The sequence below is a fragment of the Pogoniulus pusillus genome, chromosome 9 (genome assembly GCF_015220805.1).
Source record: "Pogoniulus pusillus isolate bPogPus1 chromosome 9, bPogPus1.pri, whole genome shotgun sequence".
Classification (NCBI taxonomy): Eukaryota; Metazoa; Chordata; class Aves; order Piciformes; family Lybiidae; genus Pogoniulus; species Pogoniulus pusillus.
In genome coordinates, this window is record NC_087272.1 from 13,970,221 (window position 1) to 13,980,967 (window position 10,747).

Sequence of the window (10,747 nt, forward strand, 5' to 3'; positions counted from 1 at the left end):
CTGGAGCAGGTCCAGAGAAGGGCAAAGCTGGTGAAGGGTCTGGAGAACAGGTCTGGTGAGGAACAGCTGAGGGATCTGGGGGTGCTTAGTCTGCAAAAGAGGAGGCTAAGGGGAGACCTCATTGCTCATCCCAGAAAGGTTACCAGAGCCAGGTGGTTTTGGTCTCTTGTCCCAGTTAAAAAGTGATACCAAGAAAGGAAACGGCATCAAGCTGCACCAGGGGAGGTTTAGCCTGTATCTCAGAATCAACTTCTCCACTGAAAGGGTTCTCAAAGATGGGCACAGGCTGCCCAGAGAGGTGATTGAATCCCCATCTCTGAAGGTGTTTTAGAGGCAGAGATGTGATGCTGAGGGTCATGGTTTAACATAAGCCTTGGCAGAGTTAAAGAATGGTTGGAATGAAACTTAAAGGTCTGTTCCAGCCAAAGCATTGTACCACAAACATACACCATAGGAGAGGAGCTCAGCCACAACATATTCTGTTTCACAGTGGTGAGGTTTTAGGGAAGGAGGTGTGAGAGGCACATGCATCACTGGGGGAAACTCAAAAGCTCCAAATGTGCAAAAGCCCTTCAGGACTAGAGCTTTTAGAGGGATATAGACACAGGCTGAGAAGTGCTGTCTTGAATAAGAGACATTTCTTGAGTCCAATTCATTAAGAGTTTCCCGAGACCGATGACCAGTTTCTTTGAGCTTCAACTTTAGCAGTACTGTGTTGGAATCTATGAGATCAAGGCTCAAACATGTGCAGTCCTGACAACACTGATTCTGGGTTTCCTTCTACCTCTTCCCATTTGTCTGCTATAGACATGATACTTCCTGCTCATTTACTTTCATTCCTGCAACACTGATTGTGAGGCAAAGCAGTGCAGTACAAACTCTAGTTCTCAAAGCCAAAGCCAACAGAACACACACCCTTCTGGGATCTGAGCAGTGGACTGTTCAACCTGTTCTCCCAAGCTACAGCTACAGATGTTCTAAAGCTTCTGTAAATGATCAACCAGAAGCATTTAAATTGCAGCTGATCATGGCTGTGGTCGAGGAGTAATTAGAAGACTCATCAATATCCTTTCAGTCCCAATTTCTATTATAGTTCTACCGTTTAGCTTTGAAACCTTACAGTTTCACTGTCTGATTCATGGTTCCGAGCATCCAAGGAGAGCAGTACAGCTTTGCTAAATAAGCAAACTCACACAACAAAGAACCCAATAAAAACAAAACAAAACTCGAAACTTAAAAACAGTTGAAACAGGACACAGAGTGAGCAAGCTCAAACTCCAATCCTATGAGGCACAAGTATTCCGGCAGCCCTAGAAACAGAGAAGCATCGTAGCTTACAATTAGGGTGTGATACCAGATAACAGCAGTGATTCACCTGGGACACAAGGAGAGGACAAAAGCAAGAGACAAGCCAAAACTTGCACGGTGATGACAACACAGAGAGTCACAGCCTCGGCAGCTCCTTTGCTGCTGAAATGGGAGGTTAGCAGCAGGGCAGCCTGGCTTTCCTGAGAACAAATCACAAGGAAAACGACATCCCTCCCAAAAGCAAAAGCCATTCCCAACACAAACGGCTGTTATCGGCTTATCTAGGGATGGTGATGCACACTGCAATCAAACACACCAAGCCCCTTGTGAAACCTGCACGGCTTTTGTAATCCCAACACAGCATCTATTCACAAATGGGAACTTGACCACGTAGAGTGCAGCTGCACAAAATGAATGCTATTTGGAGCAGAGTAAAAGTCACAGATCTGTCTTCACTTGACCACCAGCCACATGCTTATATCTGCAGAAAGAGAGATTAACTCCTTCTGCAATTTATTCACATGCTGCCCTTCTATAAGGAACAGCTTAACATTTGATTCCCAGTTCTGCTGGGGTTTGTGTTTTGTGGGCCAGATCCTCACATAACCCCTAGCCCAAACCAGATACATATGCTAAACAAACCTCTCCACAGTTAGATGGATGGCATTTGTTCTTAGCTGCTTCTTGCCTTTCAATTCCCCCCAAATATTGCTCCTAATAATCTCAAGATGTTACTTGGAAGTTGATTTCTTAAAACCAGACCTGTAACAGGAAGAGTGCCTGTCAACAAACACAACAGGCTCTGAAATGTTAAGAGCTTGAAGGTGTGGTGGAATAGGACAGGAAAAGAAGCTACTGCTGTTATAAGGCGTTAATGCTCACCTCCTGTTAGGCACCAGGAGTCCCACTCCAGATGGGTGTGCTTTGCTTTGGTCAGGCTAAAAGCTGCTTAACAGAAACTCTACGCACTCAGACACAAGCTGCTTGCTTTCACTAAAGATGACTTCCCAGAAACATGATTCCAATAGGTTATATTCATACCCAAATCAGACCTTCAGCTCTTAACACGCCTCTGCCGCCAGGAACTGAACAAGAGATGTTCAGAGCTGTCAGCACACTGCAGGCAGGCCTCGCTACATCTGACTCCCACAGCCAGAGCTGGAAAATGGGATCTTTGCAGTCTGGTACCCAAGTAGGACATGGTGCTGCCACTCTTGCAATTCCTGTTTCACACAAAAGCACAGAATGGTGGAGTTGGAAGAAATCTCCAGAGATCACAGAATGTAGCCTCCCTGCTAAAGTGGATTACCCTAGAACGTGTCACACAGGATCACAATGTCCAGGTAGCTTTTGATAGTCTCCAGAGGAGACTTCACAGGCTCTCTGGGCAGCCTGCTCCAGTGCTCCATCACCCTCACAGGAAAGGCTTTCCTTACGCTCATCTGAAACCTCACGGGTTCTACACTGGACCCTTCTAGACAAGTGCCCACTGCCCCTTGTGCTATCACTGGGCAGCAGTGAAGAGTCTGGCCCCACACCCTTTAGCTATGATCAGCACTTATAAGATCCTCTCTGTCTTCCTCAGGCTAAAAAGCCCCAGGTCTCTCTGCCTCTCCCGGTTAGGGAGATGCTCCAGTCCCCTCAGCACCTCCCTGGCCCTACCTTAAGACTCTTTCACTGAAAGCCTGTGCTACCACAATAAAAAAAGCCACTGTATTTCTTTCTCAGAGAGGGCAGAGTGGAGGCAACGAGACAGGGAAGGTTGAAGTGTTCTCTCCATGATGTTTCTGAAAGCTGTCTGTCTACCACGTACACCTTTGAACTGGGCTGCTGCCAACAGCTGTGAGTACAGACTGTGCACTGATCACTGGACACTATTTTTGTGGCCAGAACAATTCCTTGGTTCACATCAGGGTGCTATTCATCTATTTCAGGATAAGTTAAGGCAGGGCTATACAGCTAATGATAGGCTCTATCATAGTTCCATGTAGACACCTAGTCTTGTCAGGCCTGTTCTTTAAGCCCCTGCCTAATTGGACTAGACAGTTTGTACCACACAGTAATTGCTCAGACACTTGCAGTGAGGTGACAGCTAAGAAGGGATCTGTACTTTTCAGCAACTATAAATCACAGAAGGCAGAGAGAAGGATGAATGCCACGCACATTCCTCACCTGCACATCAGCTGAGCTCCTGGGAGAGGGCTCCCTGGCAATAAAGAGATAACTCAAACACAACTCAGCAAGGAGCACAAGGCCATAATGAACTTCAAGGCACTTTAGAAGAAAAGTCCCATCTGAAATGGCTCTCAAAGACTGGAACAGGCTCCCCAGAGGGGTGGTTAAATCCCTGTCCCTGGAGGTATTTCAAAGAGGCAGTGATGTGGGGCTGAAGGACATGGTTTAGCATCAGCCTTGGTAGAGTTAGAGAATGGTTGGACTGGATGAGCTTAAAGCTTTTCCAACCAAAACAATTACGTGATTCTAAGTAGCTGGTTATGGCTCTGGGGCTCTTGCAAGGCTCAGGCAGGAGCTCTCAGTTCCTGAAGTATCCAGCTGAACTCAGACCAAGCAAATGGAAACATCAGAAACAGATCTGAGAAGCACATCTTAGGGATGATCTTAAATGGAATCTTACACCCTCTCCTGTTTTCCAGGAAATCAGATGCCACACAAGGAGCAAGAATTTACTACTTTAAGCATCACCCAGAATAAATCCTGCCACCTCCAGACAAGGTCTAGCTAGGCCAAGCAGCACTTCATGCCAGTGATCTAGAGGGAATCCAGCATTTCCTTCCCTCTGGCCATAATCACTGCAGACCACTCTGCTGCAGCAAAGGGAACAAAACAGTTCACACTGGTCAGGGATCAAAATCTGCACCAAACATGGGGTGCTGCCACCTCCTGACTGAGCAGGGGACTGACCTAGGACACACACAAAGCTGCACCCAGTGTATCTAAGCACTACTCACACCGCCAGAATGGCACAGTCACCTTTTAGCCCATCCTGCCTCTGGAAAAGCCCTTTCAGCTCATGCTCTGTAAAGTTATCTATCAAAGAAAATGAAACTCAGTTGGTTTGTTTTTTTTCCTACTGGCAATTTAAATCAGGTCAGTGATGACTACAGGAACTGGGGAAGCACAACTGAAAGCAGAGGCCAGGAGAGATAAAAGAAGGGGTCACCATACAGTGCAGCAGAAATACACTTGACTGCCTCAGCTGTCATCTAACCCTGCTTCAGGGCATTTGAGAAAGCAAGGGATGGAAAAAAGAACTCCTTAAAGTGCTCAAACCAGGGACAATTGCAGTGACAGAAACAAAAGACTTTTTCAGGCCTCGCTGTAAAATCCTCACAAGTGATGGGGCCACTCAACAAACTCAGTTTTGTCCTAACTTGCTTCTCACTGAAGCAACTACTCAGCTTTCCAGGTTCAATCCACCTAACCAGCGCTTCCCAAAACACTTCTCCAGATTTATTTGTTCAGTAAAATCTCACCCTCATGAACATCCACTGCAAACAGCTATCACCTGATCACAGTCAGCATGAGAACCACGTCACGTAAGGGAGGAGGGGAAGGAGGAAGAATCCTGAAAGAAACAAAAATTCTCAATGAAGAACACAAACAGGAGAAACTAGGGGTGCCCAGGTGGCTGAGAAGCCCAACAGCATCCTGGCTTGGATCAGCAATAGCATACTCAGCAGGGCTAGGGAACTGATGGCCCCCTGTACTCAGCACTGGGGAGGCCACAGCTTGAGTCCTGGGTTCAGTTTTGGGCCCTCAATCCAAAAAGGACATTGAGGTACTGGAGTATGGCCAGAGAAGGGCAAAGCAGGTCAAGAGTCTGGAGAACAGGTGTGGTGAGGAGCACCTGAGGGAACTGGGGTGTTTAGTCTGGAGGAGGCTGAAAGGAGACCTCATTGCTCTCTACAACTTTCCAAAAGGCAGCCAGGTAGGTTTTGGTCTCTTCTCCTTAGGTGCAAGTGATAGGAGGACAGGAAATGGCCTCAAGTCTCACCAGAGGAGATTTTGTTTTGATCTTACAAGCAACTTCTTGACTGAAAGGGGTCTCCAAGACTGGCACAGGCTGCCCAGAGAGGTGGTTGAATCCCCAGTCCCTGGAGGTGTTTCAAGGAGGCAGAGATGTTGGGTGGAGAGACATGGCAGAGTTGAACAACATCTGGACATGATGATTTTAAAGGGTTTTTCCAATCAAAATGATTCCAACAACAGGGAACTCCAGCCACACTTCTGTGAGACAGGGACAACTCTTCTCTGCAAGAACTCAAGTATCCCTCTACCTCTCCATTCCCCCCTTTATTACCTTACTACTCAAAAATCTATTTTTGTATAATATTTAGGGAGAGTTTCCTGTTTACACAGCAGTAACTCCCTGAGCCAATAAACTCAGCAGTCTTGACACACGCTGGGTCCAGAGGAGATTAATTACCTTGTAAACAGGAAGCAGTCTGCTGCCAGAGCACTGGGCACAGAACAGGCACAGAGCAGTTCTGCTTCTGCACCAGCACCTCCTGCAGTTCAAGGTGCAAATCACGAACTGAGCAGAACACGACTGCAGCTTATCTGAAAGAAAATCACCACGGTTTGTCAGTTGTTGCAGACACCTCCCACAGGGTGACAGAGCCAAAGCTTTTCCAGGCACTGCAGCAGAGCTGGAGCAAGCAGATTAGAGCAAGAGAGAGGAATATTTGATAACAGACAGCTTCCTCTCACAGGTTTGGGAAGAGATGGCAAGGGTTAGTGTGCACAGAACCTCTCAAGAGACTCAATAAGGACAAGTGCCGAGTTCTGCACTTGGAGAGGAACACCACCAGGCATCAGGGCAGGTTAGAGGTTGTCCTGCTGGAAAGTAAGTCCATGGAGAAAGACCCTAGAGTCCTGGTGGACAGCAAGTTCTGCATGGGCCAGCAATGTGCCCTGGGGCCAAGAGGGCCAATGGCATCCTGATGTGCATCCAGAAAAGTGTGTCCAGCAGGCCTAGGAACATTCTCTGCCCACTCTACTCTGCCCTGGCGAGAACATACCGGGAATAATCTGTCCAGCTTTGGGCTCCCCAGATGAAGAGGGGAAGGGATCTGCTGGAGAGAGTCCGATGAAGAGCTACAAGAATGACTGCCAAACTTGACCATCTCTGCTATGAGAAAAGACTGAGAACTGGGGCTGCTTGATTTGGAGAAGCCTGAGAGGGGATCTTATCAGCATCTGTGAATATCTGAGCCGTGTCAGGATAAAGGGGCCAGGCTCTTTTTAGTGGTGCCCAGTCACAGGACTGACAACAACACATACAAGCTGGAACCCAGGAGGTTCCAACTCAACATAGGCCGTTTCCTTCACACTTCTTTACTGTGAAGGAAACATAGCCCTGGAGCAGGCTGCCAGAGAGGTTGTGGAGTCTTCTTCTCTGAAGACTTTCAGAACTTGCCTGGATGTGGTCCTGTGTGACCTGCCCTAAGTGATCCTGCTCCAGCAGGGGCGTTGGACTCGATCTCTGGAGGTCCCTTCCAACCTCTCCCATTCTGTGATTCTGGGTGCAGGGTTGGCAGGGATGGGAAGGTGGCTGGCTGTTTGGAAGACCAGAAGCCCTTTTGTCACATTTTACAGGCTAGAGGGGAAGCACACACAGGGTACCACCACCTAAACGTGTACGTTTGTATCAGTACAGACTTTATATCAATGCAGACTTATACAAAAACCCTTTGGGTTAGAAGGGACCTTTACCCCCTCCTCCTTTCCATCAAGATTTGTTATACTGTAAACGATGTGGAGCACCACAGCTACCAGCTGCTTTGCTGCACCAAGGAGTCCCTCTTACCTTGTATTCTTGAATAGCCCATCAATAACAGAAGACCAGGAGGTTGGTAGAGAGGTCTAGAGAGGGTTTAGCCTATCTAAAGCCACTATGCTCTGGAAAAAAGCATCAGCGGCTATCTCCACTTGCACATTTCCACACACACTCCCTCCCTCAAGCATTAAAGGTATTTTCCATGTCCCAAAAATGGCTTCTCCCCACAGTATGCAGCGTTCAGACCACACAGATATGAGCTATTAAGGTTATTTGGATCCTGTGCAAGATGGGGGTGCTAGCAGAGGGGGTCAGGAAGCTAACACCTTTTATACACAAAGGCAGGTAGGCATTTTGTCACTCCAAACTTCATATATGAAGGTAGGATTTCACCATTCCATTATCTCCATGCTCTGCTATCTTTTGGGACCACCTGGGGCTTACTCAGGTGTGATGTCATCTCCCACTCCCTACACCTGGTTGTGGAATCTGGAACTTCTGTTAAGCCTTCTCCTTGTACCAATACCTTGGGTCTGAACAAGGAGCAATGCACCATTTTAGCAACCCATATTCTCTCTTCCTTTCACAAGGCTCTGCCTCTTTTTAAGCTTAATGTCCGACTATGACCCCTCAAGGCTTTACACTGTGAAGCACCTCTTAGGCAATCTTCCAACAACCTCATACTACCAATATTTTGTGTCACATGAAAGGCATGAAACCCATCAAAAGGACTAGACTTGGTTTTAAAGCACAGCCTTCTCCAAATCTGTGTGCACCTGCAGCTTCAAAAAAAAAGTAGAGAACTAGAGCTGTTCAGCCAGGAGAACATCCCAGGGTGACCTTAGAGCTGCCTGCCAGTATCTGAAGGAATCCTAGAGGAAGGCTGCAGAGGGATGGCTTCTAAGGGTGTCTAGAGACAGGACAAGGGGGAACGGTTTGAAGCTGAGGGAGAGCAGAGTTAGACTGGATCTGAGGAAGTTCTTAAATACAAGGGTGGTGAGACACTGGAACAGGCTGCCCAGGGAAGTTGTGAATGCCTCCTCCTTGGGGGTGTCCAAGGCCAGGCTAGAGGAGGCCTTGATCAGCAGAGCCTAGCTGAGAGGCATCCCTGCCCAAGGCAGGGAGGTCAGAGTAGATGATCTCTGAGGTCACTTTCAACCTGAGCCATTCCATGGCTGGAAGTGGCTAATGAAGACCTAGAAGCTTAAATAATATAAAGGAGTCTTCAGCCCTCACACAATGAAGTTTTCCATATTATTGGCAGTAGATCATCTCTGAAGTCCCTTCCAACCTGAGCTATTCTAGGACTTTACGAAAACACAGATCCCTTTAGGTTCCTGCCTGTAAGTAGCCTTAACGACACCACCATCTAGTGGATTACAAGCAGAGAGACATTTGGGCGTGCTCTTGGTTTTTTATCGACAACACACAGGGTAATTAGCACAAGGTAATTTCTAGTAAAATCAGAGCATGCAGGTACTGCTTCTGAGTAAAATGTTCAAGAAATTTGAGGCTGAAAAGTCACTCCTCCAGCAGCTTACCCAACTGATGTGACAGGGACATGGACATACATGAAGAGCTGCTTCAGATTTTTGCTATTAATCTCTTGATTAATATGAAAAAAACCCAAACTTGATTAAGTGCCAGTAAAACTACTGTCCTCAAATCCTGCATATGTAACAATATAAACCCCTAGAAGCTGGATAAAGGTTCATAAAAGGAGCAAATAGAAGAATCACTGAGTGTCAGGGATTGGCAGCGACCTCGAGAGATTTGAGTCCTAGCCCCATGCCAAACAGGGCAGCTCATACAGGAACACATCCAGGTGGGTCTTGAAAATCTCCACTTGGGTTCCAGTTTGTGTCCCTTGGCCTCTGTCCTATCACTGGGCACCAGTGAAAAAAGGCCAGCCCCATCCTTTCACACCTCCCCACCCTTTAGATATTGACCAGCACTGAGAAGATCACCTCTCAGTCCACTCTTCTCCACGCTAAACAGCCCCAGGTCCCAACTACCAGAAAGGACAAAACAAGCCACAATAATTGCAAGTTACACACAGCCCTTACATGCTACTGAAGGCCACTCAAGGGCCAGCTCTCTTCAGAGGCTGAAAGACTACAATAAGCTGGCAAATTTCACCCAGGTTATGGCAGGAAAGGAGCATGCCCTCACGGCACATTGTTCTAAAATACACTAGGGATAAAACAGAGAGAACCATAGAATTTTTTTGACTGGGAAAGACCTTTAAGATCATTGAGTCCAACCAGTAACCGACTCTACCAAGTCCAGCGCTAACCCCTCAGCACCTATCTGCCGCTTTGAAACACCTCCCAGGATGGAGATTCAGCCACTTCCCTAGGCAGCCTGCTCCAGTCTCAGAACCCTCTGCCAACAAGCTCCTTCTAATATCCCACTTAAACCTGCCCTAGTGCATCTTGAGGCCACTTTCCCTCATCTTGTTTCATATAGAATCAGAGATCAACCAGGTTGGAAGAGACCTCCAAGATCATCTAGTCCAACCTAGCACCCAGCCCCATCCAGTCAAACAGACCATGGCACTAAGTGCCTCATCCAGGCCCCTCTTGAAGACCTCCAGGGATGGTGCCTCCATCACCTCCCTGGGCAGCCCATTCCAATGCCAATCACTCTCTCTGCCAACAACTTCCTCCTAACATCCAGCCTGTACCTACCCCGGCACAACTTGAGACTGTGTCCCCTTGTTCTGTTGCTGCTTGCCTGGCAGAAGAGGCCAACCTCCACCTGGCTACAATGTCCCTTCAGGTAGTTGTAGACAGCAAGGAGATCCCCCCCTGAGCCTCCTCTTCTCCAGGCTAAACAAACCCAGCTCCCTCAGTCTCTCCTCATAGGGTTTGTGTTCCAGGCCTTCAACAGCTTTGTTGCCCTTCTCTGGACATCTTCCAGCACCTCAACATCTCTCTTGAATTGAGGGGCCCAGAACTGGACACAGGACTCAAGGTGTGGCCTGACCAGTGCTGAGTATAGGGGCAGAATAACCTTCCTTGTCCTACTGGCCACACTGTTCCTCCCTCCTAACATCCAGCCTATACTTCCCCCGGCACAACTTGAGACTGTCCCCCCTTGTTCTGTGGCTGGTTGCCTGGGAGAAGAGGCCACCCCCACCTGGCCACAAGCTGAATGCCAACAGGAGCAGGAAAAACAGCAACACAACATGGGGCGTGGGAAACAACACAAAAACGCCAACACCACCAAAACAACCAAAGCCACAACAAACAGCCAAAAGAAAGACGGAGAAGGTTTAACACAGGTTAAAACCCGGTTATCTCGCCCCACTCCGGGGGCCCAGCAAGAGGTCCCTGAATCATTTCGGCTGGAAAAGCCCTTCCAGGCCCTAACGCTACCTGCCACAACAGCTCGGGAGTGCCGACAGGCGCTGGCTCCCCCTTCATCTCTCCTCACTTCAGGAGAACAAAAGCCTCCTTCACTTCAACTCCGTAAGCTCTAAGCGCCTCGGAGGTGTTTCCTCAGGGGAGGTCACCACCCGGCGCGGGCGGGCGCGGGCGCCCCTCTCAGCCCCGCGCCCCTCTCAGCCGCGCGCCCCTCTCAGCCGCGCGCCCCTCTCAGCTCCGCGCCTTTAGCGCCCCGCGCATGCGCCCGCCC

The 10,747-nt window shown here is 48.4% G+C and overlaps 1 protein-coding gene across 2 annotated transcripts in view; it reads right to left on the bottom strand.

The window, feature by feature from the left end:
* LOC135178068 (transmembrane protease serine 11B-like protein) overlaps positions 1–10,607 on the bottom strand; it is a 60,069-nt gene extending 49,462 nt beyond the window's left edge. For both annotated transcript variants that reach the window (XM_064148565.1, XM_064148563.1), the window contains exon 1: positions 10,489–10,607. The gene's annotated coding sequence lies outside the window, so the exon portion shown is untranslated. The remainder of the gene's footprint in view (positions 1–10,488) is intronic.
* Positions 10,608–10,747: the final 140 nt, after the last annotated feature.